We start from the raw sequence: 20,297 nt of genomic DNA on the forward strand, positions 1-20,297 counted from the left end.
TCTCCCTCACTAGCTTTAAGCACCAGCTGTCAGAGCAGCTCACAGATCACTGCACATAGCCCATCTGTAAACAGCCCATCTACCTCATCCCCATACTGTATTTATTTATTTATTGCTCCTTTGCACCCCAGTATCTCTACTTGCACATTCATCTTCTGCACATCTACCATTCCAGTGTTTAATTGCTATATTGTAATTACTTCGCCACCATGGCCTATTTATTGCCTTAACTCCCTTATCTTACCTCATTTGCACTCACTGTATATAGACTTTTTGTTTTCTTTTTTTCTACTGTATTATTGACTGTATGTTTTGTTTATTCCATGTGTAACTCTGTTGTTGTATGTGTCGAATTGTTATGCTTTATCTTGGCCAGGTCGCAGTTGCAAATGAGAACTTGTTCTCACCTAGCCTACCTGGTTAAATAAAGGTGAAATAAATAAAAAACAGATACATTTGACCTGCACAAGCAGCAGGACACACAGGCTCTCACACCACAAACACATCACACAGAGAACGACGACTCTGTCCATAACATAAAATGTGAGGGTCTCTGTCGATAACATAAGGTTACAGGTTTAATAAATTCTCAACATGACCATGTATGTAACAGCAGCAGCAGAGTTTCTATCCACCTTATGTAACCTGGCAACAACGGCGCCATCTGATTGGTCCAGAAACCGATGGGTTGGGCCAGAGCCAGAACACGTGGACAAGCAGCGATTTGAAAATTGGTCATTGGCTTTGATACTCATTGGTTAGAGATGCTCAAAAATCGCTGTTGACGCCTCTCGTCACCACAAACGACTTCAATGATGGCCGTCTCACACTCAAGCATGTGGCAAACAACAGAGCAGCGGAAGAAATGAGTGTGAGTGATCAGGCTATAAATAAAGTGCACAGAATTGAAAGATATGGTAATTTCATGGTGGGGAAAAACATTGAAAAATGTGTTTTCGTAGTATAAGCACTCGGAAGCCGACATTAGCATAATTAGCATTCCCATAAAGTTAACATGGCAGGTTAGCTAGTTAGCTTTGAGGCACAACAGAAAATATCCTAATGTTATTTACATAAAACATTTTGGCACTGTTTGTCTTTTGTCATTGATATTCTGCATTAACGACATTGTCCAGTCAAGCATTGATTGAAAAAAATATGTCTAACATTTAAAATGTTTTCATACATTTTCCTCAACAGATAATAATTAACATATTTCAGATTCTGTGCACATTATTTAATAGTTTTGACAAATGTAATTCATATTTTACAATGGTTTTTCTTGTGTGTCAATGCGCAGGAATTTGAAAGACAAACGCGTTCAAAATAGCTTGGGTCAAGTGGGCAGGGCTACATAAGGGGAATATGGGTCACAGCAAGTGAGTGGTGTCTCATCTCACCTACAGCTTTTGGAGGGGTAATCAGACCAAAGCAGAGAGCACTGTTTCATTCATACACTGTTCTTTTAAAAGCTGACAATCACTAAAACTTTGTCAACACTGAAAAGAGTCAGTGTTGACAGTGGGAAAAGACATGCAGACAAAGCATTATGTGAGAGCAGAGGAATGATAGGAAGTAGGGTTAATAGCAACATTTCTGTTTCCTTTAAAGCAGCAATAGTTGCAGTAGCAGCAGCAACACAAGCGGTAGCTGCAGCAAAAAGCTGTGCTTGTATAACTGCACTCAGTGCTTCACTGACCTGCTGACACAATGACCTACTTTCTTCCTCCTTCCCCTTTAAACTTCATCACAGCTCCACAGGCAGCCAATAACAGAGCACTTTCAGTCACCGTAAAACCCTGAGCAGCCAACCAGTGAGCAGAGTATGTCACCATGAGCCCTGAACAACCAATCAAGTCCCTAACCGGCATTTTACAACATTTGGAAGCCAATCACACAGTAACCAAATGCATCCTGGCTTCCCCGGGGCAGTAGTGAGACAAAGGAACTACGAAGAGAAGAGATGGAGGGAAATGGAAAATGAATTGTTGGAAGGGAAAGAGAAATGTTTAAAGAAGCCACTCAAATCACTGACGCCGCAAATGTTCTCTTTCTCCCTCATATACACCCAAACAGATAAATACACCTCCCACACAGAAGCCCCTTCATCATTTCTCAGTAGCCTCAAATACATAGCTTCTCGCACTCACAAAATCTCACCATTTCTACACACACAAATTGTGCTGATGTGCTGTGCGTGAAGTGGATCCTCGGTGCCGCTTGTCGTCACGCACTCATAGCGACGGTGCCCATCGGCAAAGCCATAGCAACCGCCCGCGCCTTGCAGGGTAAAAATAGCCTAGCTGAATTCCTCTACAGTTGAGACTCCATCACGGAGTGAGCCTCCCCTATTCTAAAATAGAGCAGAGAGAGAATCCCTTTATATCTGGCTGAGGCTGCCCTATGATGGTCTAACTACCGCAGAGAGGACCTACCTCCATCACTGGATGCTGCTTGCTAGCAGTCTAAACCATCCATTACCGTTTGAGTGTTCCGTAATGCTATAGAGAAGAGACTGTCTCCATACGTGTGCTTTCTATGTTATACAGTAGAAACTCCCTGTTTTTAATGAGAGAGAGAGAGAGAGAGAGAGAGAGAGAGAGAGAGAGAGAGAGAGACTCAATCACCAAGCATGCCCACCCCCTGCCATTATACAGCAGAAACTCTTTCCATCAAGGAAAGTGCTTTCCCCATTCTGGTCTAGAATAATTGTAAAAATAAAACAGGGTTAAAATGAATATAGCAGGGTAAACAGAGCAGAACAAAGGAATACAGAAAATAAAGGTAAGGAAAACAGAACCAAAAAAAACGTACCTAGATTAAACAAAAAAATCTGATCCGGATCATATGGACCTTGGCATACAGAACGGGTCCTCTCTAAACTGAGCCTAAGCCTGTATGTACCAGTCCTGACACCTGAAACCAATGAGGATTTGTGGTCCATTTATTAATGAGTGGGTAGGAAAGCCCGAGTGTCGACATCTGAAAAGTAGCAGCAGGGAGCTTACAGTAGGGATGGGAAAAATGAGTCCGCCATAGCCATAGAAACGGGTCCATCGGCTCGCATCGCCAACATTTAAAACCTTCAGACAATAAACTGGAGGAGAGGTTGTGCTCTATGGCTGCGTTGACACAGGCAGCCCAATTCTGATACATTTTTTTCACTAATTGGTCTTTTGACCAATCAGATCAGCTCTGATATGATGTGAAATGATCTGATGTGATTGGTCAAAAGACCAATTAGTGGGAAAAAAATATCAGAATTGGGCTGCCTGTGTAAACGCAGCTATTGTGGCAGAGAATCCCTCATTAATCTAATGCAGTCAAAAACCACCAACGAGCATCAACACATTCACTGCTGGGAACTGCAACCAAATACACATTTACACACACTTTGCATATACAACTTCTCTCTCTCCCGCTATCAGATCGGAGGCTGCACCTCTCCCTGTTAATCACGTTCAGACAATAAGAGAGGGTGTGCCTGCTACAGTGCACACTGTAGTTAATGGCTTATAATTAGTAGGCTGACATTTCCAAGAAAACAGAGAATACAGTGGATTTCTTGGTAAGTGGAGTTACTGACAAACAGCAGCAGGCTTGATTCTTCTGATGGTCATTGACCCATACTGTAGCTGGGCTTAGGCTAAAGCCTAGGTCTGGAGCTATTCCTCTATCCATGCTGCTACCCAGTGCCCTGCCCACCCCAGCCAGTCTCTCCACCACTGGGCAGCTGAAACCCCCCAAAGTTGGGCAGCTGAAGCCCCCCAGAGCTGGGCAGCCAGCTGTGTTCCACCCAAGAACATACATCCGCAGCCCCGGGCAGCACAAAAGGAGTCTTTGCTTGCATGTGTCCCACAGCCCACAGACAGGAATGTCTGAGAGTAGAGCAGTGGTTTCCACCAGCAGCGGGAGAAGGGAGAGGCTGGCAGGGGTCCCACCACTGTCCCACAGGGGCCTGAACCATACCAAGGGTCCCGCACTGCAGCCAACTGGGTCAGTGGGGTTAAAAAAAAGAGAGAAAGAGGGGGAATGAGCACTGCCAGGCCAGCACATGAAAGGAGGAAATGAAAAGATGCCATGCCAACTGGTCACCACCTACCCCCATATGCATCATGAGTGTAGGCCTACATGAGCGTTTTTTTCTGCATGTGAAAAAGTCCTGCAGACACGCCTGGTCCAAAGGTAGTCTTTATTGGCTGGGGTCAAACAGACTAACAAAAACATTTCCAATTTCATAGTCACCTGCTACACTAGCATGACTCATCAGACAACAGAGTCAACAAACACCTCACCTACTGCACACACCTATGGCAACAATACCTCCATGACACTGATTCTCAACACGGGGGCCCCACATGGGTGCATCCTCAGTTCCCTCCTGTACTCCCTGTGTACCTGGGCACGCCCCCATCCTCAAATCTAATTTTATTGGTCACATACACATATTTACCAGATGTTATTGGGGGTGTAGCAAAATGCTTATGTTCCTAGCTCCAACAGTGCAGTAGTATCTAACAATTCACTCATCTAAAAGTAAAAGAATAGAATAAAGAAATATATAAATATTAGGACAAGCAATGTCAGAGTGGCATTGACTAAAACACAGTAGAATAGAACACAGTATACACATGAGATGAGTAAAACAGTATGTAAACATTATTAAAGTGACTAGTGTTCTATTATTAAAGTGACCACTGATTCCATGTCTATGTTTATAGGGCAGCAGCCTCTAAGGTGCAGGGTTGAGTAGCCGGGTTGAGACAGAAGCTGTTTTTCAGTCTCTCGGCCCCAGCTTTGATGCACCTGTACCGACTTCGCCTTCTGGACGATAGCCGGGTGAACAGGCAGTGGCTCGGGTGGTTGATGTTCTTGATGATCTTTTTGGCGAGCCTGTGACATCGGGTGCTGTAGGTGTCCTGGAGGGCAGGCAGTGTGCCCCCGGTGATGCATTGGGCAGACCGTACCACCCATTGGTGAGCCCTGCGGTTGCAGGCTGTGCGCCCCCGGTGATGCATTGGGCAGACCGTACCACCCATTGGTGAGCCCTGCGGTTGCAGGCTGTGCAGTTGCCATACCAGGCGGTGATACAGCTTGACAGAATGCTCTCAATTGTGCATCTGTAAAAGTTTCAGAGGGTCTTAGGGGCCAAGACAAATTTCTTCAGCCTCCTGAGGTTGAAGAGGTGAGTACAGGAGGGGGCTGAGCACACACCCTTGTGGGGCCCCTGTGATGAGGATCACATAGTGGAGGTGTCGTTTCCTACCTTCACCATCTGGGGGCGGCCCGTCAGGAAGTCCAGGACCCAGTTGCACAGGGCGGGGTTCAGACCCAGGGCCCCGAGCTTAATGATGAATTTGAAGGGTACTATGGTGTTAAATGAACAGCGTTCCTACATAGGTATTCCTCTTGTCCAGATGGGATAGGGCAGTGTGCATTGCGATGGCGATTGAATCGTCTGTGGATCTATTGAGTCGGTAAGGGAAATTAAGTGTGTCTAGGGTGTCAGGTAAGGTGGAGGTAATATGATCTGTCATGACGTTGGTCTGTTGGGGGAGGTTTATGACCCCCATAAATACCTTTCCCCTTTTCTCTCTTTCTACTTTATAGAGTTGACTCTTGTAAAGCCTTTGTAACAAAAAGAGTCTGGTAACATCAAAAGGTGGGAAACGGAACCATACCAAACTCTGCTCACTCAGAGGCCCCGCCCAAGTGAACAGACATTGGTTGTAAACTATGAAACACGCCCTTCTTTCACCACTATATAAACCCGTTGACGAAAATTAAACTTTCTGTTCCAAGGACGTGAGGACTTGACGTTGAAAGGACAAAGATCACCTACAGAACTAAGCCAACCTCCGCGTGAGCTCTGGTTGAACGACAAGAACCTAATGAAATTAGCATCGAATTTCAACGTGAAGATGACGATCAACACGACGAAAGGATGAATTTCGACTATACCAGCCAGAATATAGCACGAGCTTAAAAGTATGGCAACTTGGTTTGAACTCTGATTCACTCCAGAAGTGATACCTCCTAGCCGTTGAATTAGCAGCAGCCGCTGTAAACGTGGGCTATGAAAGGACGGACGACGTATCCAGTCTAACACACACACACACACACACACACACACACACACACACACACACACACACACACACACACACACAACGATACTACAACGTAACCAGTTTACCACCAGAGACATTCTTCAGAGGACAAGAGATCCATGCTGGACAACCCGGCTTTCTATCTACGACCAATCTACCGAAGCGCAGCTCAGAGTAAATATTTATTGCACTTTCCTTTTTCAAATGGCCGGTTATTTAGAATGCATAAGATACTATATTTACGATAGCATAGCTGCCTACGGCCCGATAGAGACAAAATCTTTTTGTTCCTCAGTCTTCCCGCTCTTTCACTCTAACCCAACCCCCTTTCTTTGTGTAACCAGCCATCATATCTGTTCCGTCCGCAAGGGACATTTTCCTTTATGGCATAATTTGTAGTCAATGTATGATCCATTCTGTGTAGATGTAATTCTGTGTGATTATTTATGTATTTAGTAAATAAATAATTAACCCCAAATTTTGTATTGCTGATTCAACTTGTTAGCCAGGGTTCGTAAATTCCAAGAATTTACAACTTTCAGATGAGACTGAATAAGGTGAGGATTAAATATTGACTGCTACTGATGTAAAAGATTACTAGGTCTTTAAGAGTTTATTCGGAAGATAACAGCTCTATAATCATTCTTTCATGGTGCCCCGACTTTCTAGTTAATTACATTTACCTGATTAGCTTAGTCAGGTAATATTAATTACAGAGAAATTATTTTATAGAATAGCATTTCATATCACTTAATCCGACATAGCCAAAGACACGACAGATCCTTAACTAGCCTCTCAAAGTACTTCATAATGACAGAAGTGAGTGCTTCGCGGCGATAGACATTTCGTTCAGTTGACTTTGCTTTCTTTGGTACAGGAACAACTGTGGACATCTTGATGCAAGTGGGGACAGCAGACTGTGATAGGGAGAGATTGAATATGCCCGTAACACTACAGCCAGCTGGTCTGCACATGCTCTGAGGACGCGGCTTGGGATGCTGTCTGGGCCGGGTTAACATGCCTTGTGAGGGTTAACACGCTTTAATGTCTTACTCACGTCGGCCACGGAAAATGAGAGCCCACAGTACTTGGGAGCGGGCCGCGTCGGTGGCACTGTGTGATCCTCAAAACGGGCGAAGGCATTTAGCTTGTCTAGGAGCAAGACGTCCTCAACGTGGCTGGTTTTCCCTTTGTAATCTTGTGATGGTCTGTAGACCCTGCCACATACGTCTCATGTCTGAGCTGTTGAATTGCAACTCCACTTTGTCTCTGTACTGACGTTTTGCTTGTTTGATTGCCTTACGGAGGGAATAACTACACGGTTTGTTTTCAACCATATTCTCAGTCACGTTGCCATGGTTAAATGCGGTGGTTCGCGCTTTCAGTTTTGCGAGAATGTTGCCATCCATCCACGGTTTGGGTAGGTTTTAATAGACACCGTGGGAACAACATCCCTATACACTTCCTGATGAACTCAGTCACGGTGTCCGGGTAAACATCAATGTTATTCTCTGAAGCTACCCGGAACATATCCCAGTTCGCATGATGAAAACAATCTTGAAGCATGTATTCCTATTGGTCAGACCAGACTTGAATAGTCCTTAGCACGGGTACTTCCTGTTCAAGTTTCTGCCTATTGGAAGGGAGGAGCAAAATGGAGTTGTGATCTGATTTGCCAATTGGAGGGTGGGGGATTGCCTTGTAGGTGAGTAGCAGGGACCTAATGTTTTTCCTAAGCGAGTACTACAGTCAATGTGTTGATAGAACTTCGGTAGAGTTTTTCTCAAAATGGGATTTGTTAAAATCCCCAGCACCAGTAAATGCAGCCTCGGGATGTAGTTCCCAGTTTGCATAAAGTCCAGTGTAGTTCCTTGAGGGCCGTTGTGGTATCGGCTTGAGGGGGAATATACACGGCTGTGACTATAACTGAAGAGTATTCTCTTGGAAGGTAATATGGTCGGCATTTTATTGTGAGGTATTCTAGGTCGGGTGAACAAAAAGGACTTGAGTTTCTGTATGTTATCACAATCACACCATGAGTAGTTAATCATGAAACATACACCCCTGCCTTTCTTCCCAGAGAGTTCTTTATTCCTGTCTGCACGATGAACTGAGAACTCAGATGGCTGTATGGATGGGGACAGTATAACCCGAGAGAGCCATGATTCTGTATGTTACAGTCCCTGATGTCTCTCTGGAAGGAGATCCTCGACCTGAGCTTGTCTACTTTATTGTCCAGAGACTGAACATTAGCGAGTAATCTAATCGGAAGCGGTGGATGGTGTGCCCGCCTCCTGAGTCGGACTAGAAGTCCACCCCGAATACCCCTTCTCTGCCGACGGCGTCTTGGAGCAGCCTCTGGGATAAGTTCAATTGCCCTGGGGGGTACGAACAAAGGATCCAATTCTGGAAAGTCGTATTCCTGGTCATCAACGGGATCAAAAACTAAGTTCCTCAGCGTACACATCTCCAAGGAGCTGAGATGGTCAAACCACACCAACACCATGGTGAACTAGTCACGACAGAGTCTTCAACCTCAGGATGCTGAAGAAATGTAGACTGTCTCCGAGGGCACTTCTTGTTCTACAGGGGCACCATCGAGAGCATACTGTCGGGCTGCATCACAGCCTGGTACGGCAACTCCACAGCCAGGGACCGCAAAGCACTACAGAGGGTGGTACGCTCAGCCAAACACTGCCTGCCTATGACAATTAAACTTCTAATCTAATCATCATAAAAACACTGGAGTGCACAGCAGCATATAGGCTAGCATCACAGCCAATGGTGATGATGATCAGGGATGTCAATTTATCAAAGCCTCAGTTTTGAGCCTTTAATCCCAATACTTGTTGCTTAGTTTTCTTCCAAAATCCGTTTGCCACATACATCCCAAAAGGTTTAAATTTACCCTACAGATGACCAACTACAGCCCAGCAACAATGTATTCCTGCTGAGATCAACTCCATTAGGCCTAATGTTCATATCATCAAGCTCAGTCATGGGGCTGAATGGAGGGAGGGTGGAAGGAGACATCAGTTCAGTGGTTGTCTGTCTGCTGTAGCCCAGACAGTGAGATCATTGGCTATAGGGGAAATTCCCACAGTTACAGACTGCTGAATGAGGAAGAGTGTGCTCTCTGGAGATGCAAGATACAGATAGACTGCTCTGGCAAAGTCATCAAGGAGCCCTCAGTATGTCCAAGCTTTCTAAGACTAGTCTATATCATATCACTACACCAACAACACAAACAAAAACAAGTACAACAGTAGACAATCACACCAACATCAGAAACAGTATACAATAGATGTTTTACCTATTTATCTCAAGATATTCAGGCTATCATAATTTTTTTGGGTTTATATTTTTGTTGTTTTAAAAATCAGGCCATGATCCCAAAACACTTACGTAACACCATTTTCACTTATTACCTGGACACATTTTACCAACGACTTTACTTTGGCAAACCCAAAGACCAGCACTGAGAAACCCATCCCCCAATTGGCTGCCACATAGCTAGATCATCAAATCTAAATTACATATACACATAACTTAAATTCGTCACAGCGTTTATGCAGAAATTATTCAGACCGTCACACCAATGGTGCCAGTCTAAATTGAATCCTTGCATACAGACTGTACATTCCTCAAAATCCATGCAGCCTTTTTCCTCATCTCCTTACTTCCTTCACTTTAAGAGATGCCTTGTAAGGCAACTAACCCTCTGCAGCCTGTGATCTCAGCACATCCGCCTTGTTCAAAACGTCCACATGGAAAATAGCAACAAAAAAAAGGCCAATGATAATCACACTCAAATGATATCAAGATTGCCCTGTGGTTTGGGATAGTCTACATGGTAGGAATATGAAACAGTTGTTACCTAACATTCTTGTGACGTGACCCTCCTGAAGCTTCTCAAATGTCCTTGTGACCAGCCAAAGAAACAAACAATGTATCGTGCCAGAATGCAGTCTTTAGCAGGCAGAGACCCAGAGGGAATTGGATACTAGCCTAATACAATCCACTATTTGGGAAAACAGCCTCAAAACACCCATCACATTCTTTAAGTCCGCAGTTTTGGTTTATATTAATCCAATAAGCTGTTGGACCGAGGATGGTGTTATGGTGTCGATTTGGGTTTCATCGGCGTTGGCTGTGGTGGACTGTGTATGTTTTCAGAGGACAAGGTGGTGCCATGTGAGAGAAGCGCAGTGCTGACGGTTCTGTTCTAGAACAGAAATTTGGCTAAAGGCTTGCTATTCCAGACAATGGTCAAAGACGTGAAATATTGTTGTCGGTGACGAAAGCTTTGGTGCTGTGCTATAACAAATGTAATTTCAGGCAGCACCACAATAGCGTACAAATGCCATAGACAGGCTTATGCTAGAAGAAAAGGCCATCTGCGTCCATTTCTGCCTGAACATCATGACATAGAGTGGTCAGTTCGCATCAAACAGTTGACATTCATCCCAAGAAGAGAGGTGGTGTACCACACTGAGTTAGACCTAGATACATTACTGGGAAAAAAACACCTCTATACCTAAAAAGGGGACAGAAGTGTCAAGTAGGCTTATTGGAACGAGCTGGATTTGCATATTAGCCTCCATTCTACTGGAAGATCATAATGAAAATGAGGGTAAGTTCAGAGTAGCTACACAAGGGATGTGGGCTTACAGCTATACTACCACGTGCCTGTTTCTATCTCTCCTCACTCTGCCACCTTTAAAAAGGACATTCTGTTTGTGTGTTTCCTCATTAATTATTTCCAACAAAGTCATCACACCCCCACATCATGGATCAATTCCCGAACTCCACAGCTTATTATGTACACATTTCATAAAGGTTTGGATCGATTGTTTAACACTGCAATTGATTTCAAGAGAGTCAAAGGTCTTTTGCAGTGAAGAACTAGTAACACGCTCCAAGATCAAAAGCCCTAAGGACATAGTACTCAGGCTGTAATGTAACTGTAGTCGGTGGGCATACGATCTGAGCTGCCATGCCCTGCTGCAGTGAATCAACTGTCAGGTTCAGCTTAGAGATCCCTAGGCTGTTGTGTTGTGCTTCTGTAAAAGCAAAAGACTGGCAATCAACTAGCCAGCTAATTCACCCCACCTTCAAATCAATGGGACTTGTAACAGAGAGCATCCTGACTCATTGCATCACTGCCTGGTACGGCAACTGCTCGGCCTCCGACCGCAAGGCACTACAGAGGGTAGTGTGTAAGGCCCAGTACATCACTGGGGCTAAGCTGCCTGCCATCCAGGACCAGGTGGTGTCAGAGGAAGGCCCTAAAAATTGTCAAAGACCCCAGCCATCCCAGTCATAGACTGTTCTCTCTACTACCACATGGCAAGTGGTACCGGAGTGCCAAAAGGCGTCTCAACAGCTTTTACCCCCAAGCCATAAGACTCCTGAACAGGTAATCAAATGGCTACCCGGACTATTTGCATTGTGTGCCCCCCCCCCCCAACCCCCAACCCAACCGCTCTTTTACGCTGCTGCTACTCTCCGTTTATCATATATGCATAGTCACTTTAACTATACATTCATGTACATACTACCTCAATTAGTGCCCCCGCACATTGGCTAACCGGGCTATCTGTATTGTGTCCCGCCACCCACCACCCGCCAACCCCTCTTTTACGCTACTGCTACTCTCTGTTCATCATATGTATAGTCACTTTAACCATATCTACATGTACATACTACCTCAATCAGCCCGACTAACCGGTGCCTGTATATAGCCTCGCTACTGTTATAGCCTCACTACTGTTATTTTTCACTGTCTTTTTACTGTTGTTTTTATTTTTTACTTACCTATTGTTCACCTAATACCTTTTTTTATTTTTTATTTTTTTATTTAATTGCACTGTTGGAAAGAGCCTGTAAGTAAGCATTTCACTGTAAGGTTTACACCTGCTATTTTCGGCACACGTGACAAATAAACTTTGATTTGCCATGGCGGAGATCGTTGTGGGCTATACTCGGCCTTGTCTTAGGACGGTAAGTTGGTGGTTGGAGACATCCCTCTAGTGGTGTGGGGGCTGTGCTTTGGCAAAGTGGGTGGGGTTATATCCTGCCTGTTTGGCCCTGTCCGGGGGTATCATCGGATGGGGCCACAGTGTCTTCTGATCCCTCCTGTCTCAGCCTCCAGTATTTATGCTGCAGTAGTTTATGTGTCGGGGGGCTAGGGTCAGTCTGTTACATCTGGAGTATTTCTCTTGTCTTATCCGGTGTCCTGTGTGTATTTAAATATGCTCTCTCTAATTCTCTCTTTCTCTCTTTCTGTCTTTCTCTCGGAGGACCTGAGCCCTAGGACCATGCCTCAGGACTACCTGGTATGATGACTCCTTGCTGTACCCAGTCCACCTGGCCGTGCTGCTGCTCCAGTTTCAACTGTTCTGCCTGCGGCTATGGAACCCTGACCTGTTCACCGGACGTGCTTGTTGCACCCTCGACAACTACTATGATTATTATTATTTGACCATGCTGGTCATTTATGAACATTTTAACATTTTAACATTTTGACCATGTTCTGTTTTAATATCCACCCTGCACAGCCAGAAGAGGACTGGCCACCCCTCATAGCCTGGTTCCTCTCTAGGTTTCTTCCTAGGTTTTTGGCCTTTCTAGGGAGTTTTTCCTAGGGAGTTTTTCCTAGCCACCGTGCTTCTTTCACATGCTTTGCTTGCTGTTTGGGGTTTTAGGCTGGGTTTCTGTACAGCACTTTGAGAATATCAGCTGATGTACGAAGGGCTATATAAAAATAAATTTGATTTGATTTGATTTGATTTGACTTAATCTTGGCATCAAATGAACAACATCATACGTCACTCCATCTGAGGGCAGCTAATATTGTATGCCGGAGTCTAGGTGTCAAAATGCACATCGCCTCAAACATATTTCCTTACTGTGCAGTTTCTAAGAATACAAGGTTTAGGCAAAGAAATAAACAGTGTACTATTTGGGGAGTGACTGACACACCTAACTTGGCCACAGTCAAACCAAAAGTCACTGTGCAGTTTCTAGAATTCAGACAACAGGCTACTGTGCAGCAGGTTATGGCTTCCTGCCCAATATTGTGTGAGAGCTGTGACGTGGCACCCAATGATGGTTTGAGGGAAGAGAGCTGCCAAGGGCCATAAAGACCATGCTCTGTGCAGTACTCAAGGACAACTTCTCCACGAACTCCTAAACACAAACAACAACACTAAGGTCACTCAGACAAGTCACACGGACACAACACTAAAGATATCACAAGATGCAGGGCAAAGTATGTATCTCTAGTACTGTCAACAAAACAGATACAGCTCAGAGTGGATAACTATTAAGAATGATAAGAATGTGTATGCTCTGATGAAGGTCTTGCAACTGAAAGCTTAGCCTAATTAAATTAGTGCATTGATCCTGAGTGTGCGGAATCTTTATTTCATTACGGAATAAGAATTACTAACCATGGCCTGCCCTCAACTTGTTCAACTATAGAGCCACTGAACAACTTGTTATTCCATTTGCGTGGTTAAATGGATGTTTCAGCATTGGTTACACGCTGCGTCCGTCAGTGCAGATATTGGATCGGCATAAGTCAGAGGGCAACTTATCAATAACAGATGACGTATCCATCCTGGACTAGACAAACATTGGCCATTGTTAGATGATACTGGGCAATTCCATGGTAACAGAGTGCAGATGCAAAGTTTAGTAACAATGACTGCACAACCAGTGCATCACTCTGTTACTAAAATTGTGTATAGAGTTGTATGGTTTGTTTAACTTTGCAATCATTGGTTTTTGTTTAACGTACATTTTAAAGTGAAAAATCACTGTTACCTACCATGGAATTGCTTGTTTTACAGCTGATTAAGAAACATATCGGTATGTTTTCAAGGCTGTCCAACACTACTGAGCATCACAGGAGCCAGTGAACCCAAATTGCCTTTGTCAGGCATTCCGTGCATAAATAAACAACATTTGTAGTCTACATCAAGGCAGTAAAATAATAGAATGAAGATGGTCAGATAGTTCTAGTAAACCAATCAGTTGAGTAACCTATAGCCATTTAGACTTTTACCAGTTGAATACATTGTAGCCGAGTCAAAAGCCATATACACTGAACAAAAATATCAACTCAACACATAGTGTTGATTTCATGAGCTGAATTTTTTTTTTAAAGACCAGAAATGTTTCAAATTTCTCTCAAAATCTCCACCAATTTGAGCATTGCTACTTTGCCAAGATAATCCATTCACCTGACAGGTGTGGCATATCAAGAAGCTGATTAAACAGCATGATCATTACACAAGTGCACCTTGTGCTGGGGACAATAAAAGGCAACTCTAAAATGTGCAGTTTTGTCAAACAACACAATGCCACAGATGTCTCAAGTTGAGGGAGCGTGCAATTGGCATGCTGACTGCAGGAATGTCCACCAGAGCTGTTGCCAGAGAATTGAGAGTTAATTTCTCTACCATACGCTGAGGAGTATTTCTGTCTGTAATAAAGCCATTTTGTGGGGGAAAACTAATTCTGATTTGCTGGGCCTGGCTCCCCAGTGGGTGGGCCTATGCCCACCAAGGCCCACCCATGGCTGCACCCCTGTCCAGTCATGTGAATTCCATAGATTAGGGCCTGATGAATTTATTTTAATTGACTGATTTCATTATATGATGTGTAACTCAGTAAAATATTTGAAATTGTTTCATGTTGCATTTATATTTGTGTTCAGTATACATGCTCAAAATGTTGCTTACAAGAGCCACTGTATCTGCTTACAACTATAAGTGGTCTGGATTTTTTTTACCCATAGCCTACATTGTGTATTTTTCTCAAATGTTCCAAACTGCAGCTATTTAGTTTACTGGTGCACAATGCGCCAGTAAACTATGAGCCAAAATCCGAGGTTCGAATTGTAACTGTAGCTCATTCTTGATTACAGTGTCCATTATGCCCATTGGCAGCATATCTGATCACTGACAAACCCATTCAAGCTCATGCTAAATGTTCATCCCCGTTATAGACAACTGATTTCCTCTGCATAATATTGATTGGAATTCCTCACTGGATCAACCCGCTCGCTACGTTTACAGGTTGCGTCCGCGGAACCTGGGTGAAAATGTTCTGGGTAACTTGGATTTGTTTCACACGGGAGAGCCCAAATCCATGAGAAAGCATCCGATTGCACAGTAAAAACGTAACAATCGCATCCACAGCTAATGGCCACTTCGCTGCACAACCGCAGCGTTCAACCCCAAAATGACCATCGCTAGAAATTACTGTGAAACAGACGCAACTGTGCTGTCATTCCAAACGCGCACCCGAAACCAACTGCGCGTTTCATCACTCCAAAACAGCGGTCACTGCGAGCAACCAGGTTAAATATAGAAACAAAGTTAACACATTATGCGACAGATATATCAACAATATTACAGAAGATTGTAAACATACGAAACCCGAGGATTATTTAAACAGCAAAAACATCTGCGGCATTCTGCTGCTCACTCTCCGGTATTTGTAGCCTAGATTATGAATGTGGGTCACCAGGCCTTCTGAATCAAGCAAACATAGCAACAACAAAAAAACATCTCCGTTTACTCCTCTTCAATATGACTGCGTCCGCACTATGACAGGCGCGTTTCCAAATTATTGTGGATTTTGTCGGTGAAAATGTAATTCTTACCTTCTCTGTTCATCGGGATTTTCCTGCTCCTTGTTTTTCTGCGCTGGGTTGAACTGGAGTTGGATAAACAGCAGGGCCTACCGCGGTCTCCTGACGCGCATGCGCATTTTTACTGAGCATTCAATTTGGCACAATAAACTCATCAATATCTTACAAATATTGTAAGACGTTTGAGTGAATTATGTTTCGCTTAGATAATAACACAAAGCATATAGCCTAGCACAACAACCATAACCATAATAGTTTTGTTGTTGAATTATTATATTTTTGGAAAGAAGTAGCCTATACATTTTGGAGGCACTTCAAGAAAGTGTTCTGCGTATAGGCATATATACGGAATTATTAACTTTAAAGTCAACATGGATAAATGGCTAATTTAGTATTTTATCGGAATATTAAATACAAAACCAGATGTTTCATATAAATCCTATATATTCAATGATTTATTAGGTTTCATAGTTTATATTAGTGGTCCATTATCTGTAAACTAAAAGGATTAACACCACACAGCCAAACACATTTTTGTTTCTTCCATGCAATATTGTAAAGTAATATTATTTTTGTGTCTTCTTGTCATATTTACTTTAATTTTATTATAGTTGTTGTGTATCTATAACGGGTCTATTGCTGCGTTTATGCACTATCCGAGATATTGGAAGTTCCTAGTTCCTACTCGTAAGTTTCACTTGAAAGACCCTTCAAGTCTGAATAAGTTTACAAGTGGGGAACAAAAGATGATAACAAATCCGTTTTAAACAACTACAGATATTGTCATTGTTAAGAAAGCTAGATAAGTTAACTATAAGCAACGTTAGCTAGCCTATCAACCTTATCAAGATAGCTAAAGTCTTATTATAGGTTGAAGAATTGTTCCCGACCAAAAAGTACATGAATGAAACGAAGTCGTATTTCCGACATCACAGGTAGGAAATAGGAAGCTCCGACAAGCATATGAACGCAGCACATAGCCTATTATTTGTTGCTACTGAACACTTTTTCTCATAATAGCCTACCCTACAAACATTTTCTTCATGTAGGCCTATGTAAACTGAACAAAAATATAAACACAACATGAAAAGTGTTGGTCCCATGTTTCATGAGCTGAAATAAAAGATTACAGAAATGTTCCACATGTAAGTGGTATATTTTCAAAGCTCTGAACAAAAATATAAACACAACATGTAAAGTGTTGGTCCCATGTTTCATGAGCTGAAATAAAAGATTACAGAAATTTTCCACACACACAAAAATCTTATTTCTCTAAAATGTTGGGCACAAATTTGTTTACATCCCTGTTAGTGAGCATTTCTCCTTTTCCAAGATAATCCATCCACCTGACAGGTGTGGCATATCAAGAAGCTGATTAAGCAGCATGATCATTACACAGGTGCTGGGGACAATAAAAGGCATTACACTGGGGACAATAAAAGGCAACTCTAAAATGTGCAGTTTTGTCACACAACACAATGCCACAGATGTCTCAAGTTTTGATGGAGCATACATTTGGCATGCTGACTGCAGGAATGTCCAATAGAGCTGTTGCCAGAGAATTGAATGTCAATTTCTCTACTATAAACCACCTCCAACGTAATTTTATATAATTTGGCTGTACATCCAACCAGCCTCACAACCGCAGACCACATGTACCCACGCCAGCCCAGGAACTCCACATCCAGCTTCTTCACCTGCTGGATTATCTGAGTAAAATCTTTGAAATTGTTGCATTTTGCATTTATATTTTTGTTCATTATTGAAATGTGCTTTTAGTTGTATATATACTTATCATAAAACAGAATGACAGCAAACACAATCCTTATTTTGCTATTAGATGGTGTTAACAACATGTTGGCTACTATGTTTGTTTCATGTGAATCTTTTTAAGAATGGTCAGGTTTTTGGCTACGCACGCGCTCTCTGAATTCCTGTTATACAAACGTTCCAAATCTTTGGCCTTCATGAGCGCTCACAGCGTTGGCAGAGTGCCAATTAGGTCAAACTCACGAGTCAACCAACCTTTACTGTGCGCGCGGGAAAATAGATGCTTGGCAGCTGATGTGTCGTATCACTGGATTGTGCGTTTTCACAACAGGATTTACGTCAAACAGAACGTCCCTTTAAAAGTTGGGCACGAGCTTTCAATATTTTTGGTTATTTTATAGCTCAATGGTTCCTACAGTTAAAATTGAAAGCAATTTAAGAAAAGCTCCTGCATTTTAGGACAAAGTGGGAGCTAGCGTCACTATTTCAACTATCCGTTTCTTAGATTTCTGAACAAATAAGAGTGGAACAAGGAGAGATATACTGTATAATCGAAATGTACCAGGACTATTGTTCAGCTCAGTTGTAAACCCACACAATCCATCGAAATAACAAAGCCAGTAAGACAATATTAGCCTACTACAGAACTTAATATTTATGTGTGGTCTTCAGACATGATCTGACCTGGTTATTTGAAAATGATGGACTTTTGTTTTAGCAATTGTTATCACCATATTATAGCCTACTCTGAAATGTATCCCATTGATAAGGGTATAAAGTACAGCAAGAACATGAAATCTGGCACAGTACTTGAACTATGGTCTTTATTGTGTTATCACTATTGACCTCACATTCCATTAATGATAGCTCTCTGGGGCATAGTTCAGTGCAAAGTCAGTTTGCAGGTTTGCAAGCTGACAAATAAACTGTATTTAGGCTACTGTTTTACTAAAGGTTTTGCAGCATGCTGGATGTGGGAGATGTACTGTATAGGCCTACATAGTCATTGTAATAAGAATGTGTTCTTAACTGACTTGCCTAGTTTAATAAAGGTTAAATAAAACAATGTTTAAAATAATAATAAACATAGTAATAATAGTGTAGGACTACTGGACCTAACTACCATCATGACGCAAAGTTCTGTCTGCTTTAGGATATTCTGTGGCCCCTGCTAAAATGTACTGTTGCCCTGAATGAATTGAGAAAAAACAAACAAGCACTCAGAACCTGACCCAATAGCTGAGAAAAAACAAACACTTTATTTTGTATGGTTTTCAACCCTATGATAATAATCTTAAACAAATGTACACAATTTCTAAATGAGGGAACATTTTGATGTTTCTCTCATTGTAGAACCGTATTAATCTGAAACTACTAGTGGCATAATTGCTATGAGAAATGTCTGCTAAGTGAGTTGATGAAGCATATAATATTTTGCTGCAGTTCTATGCTTTCCAAGGGCGGCTTTAGCTGATGGAAATTATATCCATTTAAGAAACGGTGTTTAAGTACATACATTTGCAACTAGTGAAGTTTTATTTGTTGCAGCATGTGGATATCTACTGTTCAGAGGAAGAACTGCGCCTTGGCTTGGAGCAGCTATCTTCTATTTCTTTTATCCCCTCCACAAAACAAAGGATTTGTCAAATCAGTTTGATCAAGCGAAGAGACCAGCCTATCTCCATTTAGGGTCAAGGTTTTCAACAGTCTTAAATGAAAGGAAATGTACCATTTCCTTGGGATAAGCTTGGTGCTGAAGAGAGAAGGACTATGTTCTTTTTGCAACCACCAGATAGCGCTATTATCAAATATTATTTCAACACAAACAGTTTTTTTCAGTCATTCTGGTACATTTTTCAGATGTAAGTGGTATATTTTCAAAGCTCTAAGTACAAAACTCTGAACTTATAACACTTGTAATGCCTCTTATCTTATGTTCAGAACCTTTGATTGAGCATTTATTGGGGTTTCAAACATCTTTCAAAAGTAATTCATGCAAAATCAGTTTTGCTGAGAAATTGTTGTCACCAATTCATCAGATAAGGATAAATAGGCTCACCATGTAGTGACTGATTAACTACCATTTAATCTAATAGCTAAAAATACAAGGTAGACACTTCAAAACTGTTATTTTTAAAGTGATGAATAGAAATAGACGGTAAATATCATTTTCTATACAGTATTTTCTATAACTTGACATGCACAATTTCTTTATAATTTGTATCCAATGGCAGGTTGTGAGCATGTTGTAAATATGTCTTACAGTGTCATTATCCTTATACAGTACATACAGTTGAAGTCTGAAGTTTACATACACCTTAGCCAAATACATTTAAACTCAGTTTTTCACAATTCCTGACATTTAATCCTGTTTTAGGTCAGTTAGGGTCACCACTTTATTTTAAAAATGTGAAATGTCAGAATAATAGTAGAGAGAATGATTTATTTCAGCTTTTATTTCTTTCATCACATTCCCAGTGGGTCAGCAGTTTACACACACTCAATTAGTATTTGGTAGCGTTGCCTTTAAAATGTTTAACTTGGGTCAAATGTTTTGGGTAGCCTTCGACAAGCTTCCCACAATAAATTGAGTGAATTTTGTCCCATTCCTCCTGACAGAGCTGGAGTAACAGTCAGCTTTGTAGGCCTCCTTGCTCGCACACACTTTTTCAGTTCTGCCCACACATTTTCTATAGGATTGAGGTCAGGGCTTTGTGATTGCCAATCCAATACCTTGACTTTGTTGTCCTTAA

The 20,297-nt window shown here is 42.2% G+C and overlaps 1 protein-coding gene across 11 annotated transcripts in view; it reads right to left on the reverse strand.

Annotated features, from left to right (window-relative positions):
* LOC106560272 (circadian locomoter output cycles protein kaput) overlaps nucleotides 1–15,887 on the reverse strand; it is a 56,832-nt gene extending 40,945 nt beyond the window's left edge. For 8 of the 11 annotated variants that reach the window (XM_014122993.3, XM_045687679.2, XM_045687677.2 and 5 more), the window contains exon 1: nucleotides 15,787–15,887. The gene's annotated coding sequence lies outside the window, so the exon portion shown is untranslated. The remainder of the gene's footprint in view (nucleotides 1–15,786) is intronic. The other 3 variants (XM_082956947.1, XM_082956946.1, XM_014122990.3) reach the window with 2 other exon arrangements.
* Between the last annotated feature and the right edge of the window lie 4,410 nt (nucleotides 15,888–20,297).

Source organism: Salmo salar, chromosome 10 (genome assembly GCF_965601325.2).
Source record: "Salmo salar chromosome 10, fSalSal1, whole genome shotgun sequence".
Lineage (NCBI taxonomy): Eukaryota > Metazoa > Chordata > Actinopteri > Salmoniformes > Salmonidae > Salmo > Salmo salar.